General features: G+C 52.0%; 1 protein-coding gene across 1 annotated transcript in view; it reads right to left on the minus strand.

The window, feature by feature from the left end:
* The window catches only part of GNAL (guanine nucleotide binding protein (G protein), alpha activating activity polypeptide, olfactory type), a 96,316-nt gene that overhangs the window by 18,658 nt on the left and 72,012 nt on the right, over nt 1–5,646 (minus strand). The gene's annotated exons all lie outside the window — the stretch shown is intronic.

The following is a 5,646-nucleotide window of genomic DNA, read 5'->3' on the forward strand; positions in this document are numbered from 1 at the left end:
AGTTCCCACTTTCTCCCCTGAACAGAGAATACAGCATTCCTGCCTGAGGGGCAAAGGGTGCGCTCATTTTTTTTTTAAACCTCTGCCTTCCCTCTTCCTCACTGCCATAGGTAGGGGGTTATGCAGAAATTGGGAAGGGGCAAGGGGCCTCCATTCCAAGGCTAAGCTAGTAGAAGACGGTGTTGCAGCGTAAATAAAAAATGGGAGGAGACACACGTTCCTTTACAGTAATAAGTTCCTGATCAGATCCAAAAGTTGTATGTGTGTGAGTGTAAGAGACTGAGTGTATGTAACAGTGAGTGTGTAGTGTGTGCAAGACTGAGCGTGTATAAGAGTGTGGGTGTGTGGAAGAGTGAATGTGTGTGGTGTGTAAGAGTGTGACTAAGAGTGTGTGGTGAGAGTGTGGTGTGTACAAGTGTGCGAGGGCGAGTGTATATTGAGTGTGTGGTGTGTCTGTGAGTGTATAGTAAGAGCGAGTGTGCGGTGTGTGTGTGTATAGTAAGAGTGTGGTGTGTGAGTGTATAGTGAGTGTGTGGTGTGTGTGCGTGAGTGCATAGTAAGTGAGTGCGGTGTATGTGTGTATAGTAAGAGAGTGTGTGGTGTGTGTGAGTGTAGTGTGGTGTGTAAGCGTGTGTGTGGGTATAGTAAGAGTGAGTGTGCAGTGTGTGTGTATAGTGAGTGTGTGGTGTGTGTGCGTGAGTGCATAGTAAGTGAGTGCGGTGTATGAGTGTGTGTATAGTAAGAGAGTGTGTGGTGTGTGTGAGTGTAGTGTGGTGTGTAAGCGTGTGTGTGTGGGTATAGTAAGAGTGAGTGTGCAGTGTGTGTGTATAGTGAGTGTGCAGTGAGTGTGTATAGTGAGTGTGCAGTGTGTATAGTGACTGTGCGGTGTGTAAGAGTGTGAGTGTGTATAGTGAGTGTGTGGTGTGTATAGTGAGTGCAGTGAGTGTGTATAGTGAGTGTGCAGTGTGTATAGTGACTGTGCGGTGTGTAAGAGTGTGAGTGTGTATAGTGAGTGTGTGGTGTGTATAGTGAGTGCAGTGAGTGTGTATAGTGAGTGTGCAGTGTGTATAGTGACTGTGCGGTGTGTAAGAGTGTGAGTGTGTATAGTGAGTGTGTGGTGTGTATAGTGAGTGCAGTGAGTGTGTATAGTGAGTGTGCAGTGTGTATAGTGACTGTGCGGTGTGTAAGAGTGTGAGTGTGTATAGTGAGTGTGTGGTGTGTATAGTGAGTGCAGTGAGTGTGTATAGTGAGTGTGCAGTGTGTATAGTGACTGTGCGGTGTGTAAGAGTGTGAGTGTGTATAGTGAGTGTGTGGTGTGTATAGTGAGTGCAGTGAGTGTGTATAGTGAGTGTGCAGTGTGTATAGTGACTGTGCGGTGTGTAAGAGTGTGAGTGTGTATAGTGAGTGTGTGGTGTGTATAGTGAGTGCAGTGAGTGTGTATAGTGAGTGTGCAGTGTGTATAGTGACTGTGCGGTGTGTAAGAGTGTGAGTGTGTATAGTGAGTGTGTGGTGTGTATAGTGAGTGCAGTGAGTGTGTATAGTGAGTGTGCAGTGTGTATAGTGACTGTGCGGTGTGTAAGAGTGTGAGTGTGTATAGTGAGTGTGTGGTGTGTATAGTGAGTGCAGTGAGTGTGTATAGTGAGTGTGCAGTGTGTATAGTGACTGTGCGGTGTGTAAGAGTGTGAGTGTGTATAGTGAGTGTGTGGTGTGTATAGTGAGTGCAGTGAGTGTGTATAGTGAGTGTGCAGTGTGTATAGTGACTGTGCGGTGTGTAAGAGTGTGAGTGTGTATAGTGAGTGTGTGGTGTGTATAGTGAGTGCAGTGAGTGTGTATAGTGAGTGTGCAGTGTGTAAGCGTGTGTGTATAGTGAGTGTGCAGTGTGTGAGTGTGTAGTGTGTGGCGCGTGTGTGTATAGTGAGTGTGTGGCACGCACGTGTGTATAGTGAGTGTGCGGTGTGTAAGAGTGTGGGTGTGTATAGTGAGTGTGTGGTGTGTGTGTATAGTGTGAGTGGGTGGCACGCACATGTGTATAGTGAGTGTGCGGTGTGTAAGGGTGTGTGTGGGTGTGTATAGTGAGTGTGGTGTGTGTGAGTGTGTATAGTGAGTGTGGTGTGTGAGTGTGTATAGTGAGTGTGCGGTGTGTAAGAGTGTGAGTGTGGGTGTGTATAGTGAGTGTGTGGTGTGTGTGTGTAGTGAGTGTGCAGTGTGTAAGAGTGTGAGTGTGGGTGTGTATAGTGTGTGGTGTGTGTGGTGTGTGTGTATAGTGAGTGTGGCGTGTGTGTGTATAGTGTGTGTATAGTGAGTGTGTGGCACACACGTGTGTATAGTGAGTGTGCAGTGTGAGTGTGTATAGTGTGTGGCGTGTGTGTGTATAGTGTGAGTGTGTATAGTGAGTGTGTGGCACGCACGTGTGTATAGTGAGTGTGCGGTGTGTGTGTGAGTGTGTATAGTGAGTGTGCAGTGTGTATAGTGAGTGTGCGGTGTGTGTGAGTGTGGGTGTGTATAGTGTGTGGTGTGTGTGGTGTGTGTGGTGTGTGTGGTGTGTGTATAGTGTGAGTGTGTATAGTGTGGGGCACGCACGTGTGTATAGTGAGTGTGCGGTGTGTGTGTATAGTGTGTGCGGTGTGTGTGAGTGTGGGTGTGTATAGTGTGTGGTGTGTGTGGTGTGTGTATAGTGTGAGTGTGTATAGTGTGTGTGGCACGCACGTGTGTATAGTGAGTGTGCAGTGTGTGTGTGTGCGGTGTGTGTGAGTGTGGGTGTGTATAGTGAGTGTGTGGTGTGTGTGGTGTGTGTATAGTGTGAGTGTATAGTGTGTGTGGTGCGCACGTGTGTATAGTGAGTGTGCGGTGTGTGTGTGTAGTGAGTGTGCGGTGTGTGTGAGTGTGGGTGTGTATAGTGAGTGTGTGGTGTGTGTGGTGTGTGTATAGTGTGAGTGTGTATAGTGTGTGTGGCGCGCACGTGTGTATAGTGAGTGTGTGGTGTGTGCGGTGTGAGTGTATAGTGAGTATGGTGTGAGTGTGTATAGTGTGTGGCGCACGTGTGTGTATAGTGAGTGTGCGGTGTGTAAGAGTGTGAGTGTGTGGGTGTGTGGCACTGTATGTGTGTGTTATTAGTGTGTAAGAGTGTGTGTGTGGCACACCTGCTGAAGGCCGTAAGTGCAGGACGGGTCCCCGCGGTCTGGGCCGTCCGCGGGCTGAGGGGAGGTGGCGGGAGGCGGGTGCCCGCGTCTGGGGGCGGCAGCTGAGGCGCGCGGACGGGTCGCCCCCTGCCCCGCCTGTGCCAGCCCAGCTTCGCCATGCCCAGGGCCCTCGTCACGGCCGACAGGGTCTGGTTGGCCCTGGTGTCTCCAGTACACGAAGCAGGGCCTGGCGCCGGCGACGACTGGTGGAAAGAACGCATGTCCCGTCCCTGCTCCCGCGGCCAGCAGGGGCCGAGACGGGCCCAGCACGGACACCGGAAAGGCCTGCGACCGCTGACGGGTGAGCGAGGTGAGCGGAGGACGCCCCCGGAGAGAGGGGCACAGGGTCCGGGGCGGCACAGGGTCCGGGGCGCCCCCTGCCCCCGCACACGCCCCTTCCCGGGACGCGGGCGCCCTCTGCGGCAGCCGGGGTCACGTCGAAACGGGTCCGCGCGAACCAGTGCTCAACAGCGCTGTCCTCTGTCGTCCCCGCACCTCCTAGTCCCCGCCCCAGAAGCGCGCCCCGGTCCCGCCTGGTCCCTCTCCGCAGACGCCCGATCCTCTGTAGGCAGGTGCCCCGCGCAAGCCCGCCCGCAGCTCTGGGCTGCCCGAGCCGGCCGCAGCCCTGGGGGCGCGGGGCCATCGTGTGACCCGCTTGGCCGAAGACACGGCCACGTTAACGCCTTCCTTGTGGAAAGCTAAGGATAGCCTCGGGGGCATGGGACATTTCGGCGGCCTGCATCCCCGGCCCTCGGCTTGGCGCAGAGCCTCCCTCAGGCCCGCGACAGGAGGCGCCCACCGCAGGGCGTGTGAAGGGGCAGGGGCGGGTCTGCCGGTGTTGGGGACGGCCGTTCATGGGGACAGCACGTGGAGGGGCAGCTGTGACCTCGACTGTCAGGAGAGAGGCCGTTTCAGCTGGAAGACAAGGACAGGCAGACTAGGAGGGTGGCACGCAACTGACGTGAAGTCGGGAGAGTCAGCTGCTCCCAGAGAGACTGCCGAGCTATGCGCCGGGTGACAGGGCCACAGAGAAGACAAAGGGATCCTGATCTGCCGGTGGCCTCTCTGGAACAGGTCCTGCAAGCCCGGTAGGTGCTACTGTGCCTACCAGGAGGTAGGTGACAGGGCCTGGGTGTGGAGCTGCCCCCGCCCCCGGAGCAGGAGCCCTGGAAATGCCGGCAGGGACCTAGGCCCTGCCCTTGCCTGCAGCTTCGGCTCAGTGGCTGTTGGCCTGGAACGTGGGGCAGTGGAGAGCACCGTGGGAGGACATGCTGAGTTCCTGACCATCTAGCAGGAAAGGAGTGCAAGACCTCGGAGTCTGTGCCGCGGTGGGAAGGGAGCCCGGACTGCCCCGCACAGTCAGGCCTGTTTCTTGTGTGAAGGGGCCGCTTCCCCAACACGCCACCTGTGCTCTGATAATTTGATTCAGATATGGTCTGGCCTCGTGAAAGGGGACACATAATGCTGGGCATATGACACAGAAACGAATCAGCTCCGATTAAAAGGACTGGAAAGAACTGAAAATTAAATAGGAAGGCTGTGGCTATAGTTAAGAGTTTAGGAAGCAACCAATTTACAACAGGATGCACATAGGGTGGGCGGGTAAATTTATTCAGACGGTAATAAATAGTACAAGTAGAAAGAACGATTTATGATTAATAAAAAAGCTCATCTGAAGTTCTTGAGAGATGGGACTAAAGACTGCCTTGCAGAGATGGAGGTGGGAGCATCCTCCTGAAGGCTTTCGAATAGAAGGGATTCTGAGGTGCGCGATGACAAAGGTGCAGGTGGGCAGTCTTTTCCTATTCCTAATCTCCAGGATGGAAATTCCAAGTTCCTTCCAGCTCTGATACTTTACCACCTAAGTGAGACCGGGAGGCCTCACTGTACTCCCAGGGCGTCTTTTGAATTGTTACTGATGCCACATGGTGCTCTGAGTTCATGGATTTCAAGTGTGTGTAATGAAAATACAATGTGAAAATTTGCCCCCAATGTGAATGTGTCCCCAGATTCTTTGAAAGACTGAGTCAAGAATATAGGGGTAGACTCTGCCAGCCTTTGGGCTGATCTTTGGTTCGACTGGCATATTTCCAAGCATGTTGTAGAAGTGTTTCTTCAAATTGGGGCTCCTATTATAGATGTTACAAACGTAGAGATGAATTTTAAAAAGGCCTTCCAAATGATACACAGAATTTTGCACGACTACATTTTAAGGGTTATAACATTGTCCCCTTAAATATGCCACTGCATGCTACCCAGAAAAATTAAGCAGATCTAAGAACTCCCCTTGCAGACTATTCACCCCAACACTAGATACAGAGTTGCAAAATAATACTAAATTATAATTGAAAAAAAAAATCACTCGCGTTATGGACACTATAAAAAAGTAGTCAAAAAGCAATTTACTTTTTTTTCATTATTTTCTGCTACAGCTGAGGATATTCATGTTTGCAGAAGTGTTTTTATT

This window comes from Galeopterus variegatus, unplaced genomic scaffold (assembly GCF_000696425.1).
Source record: "Galeopterus variegatus unplaced genomic scaffold, G_variegatus-3.0.2 Scaffold4648, whole genome shotgun sequence".
Taxonomy (NCBI): Eukaryota; Metazoa; Chordata; class Mammalia; order Dermoptera; family Cynocephalidae; genus Galeopterus; species Galeopterus variegatus.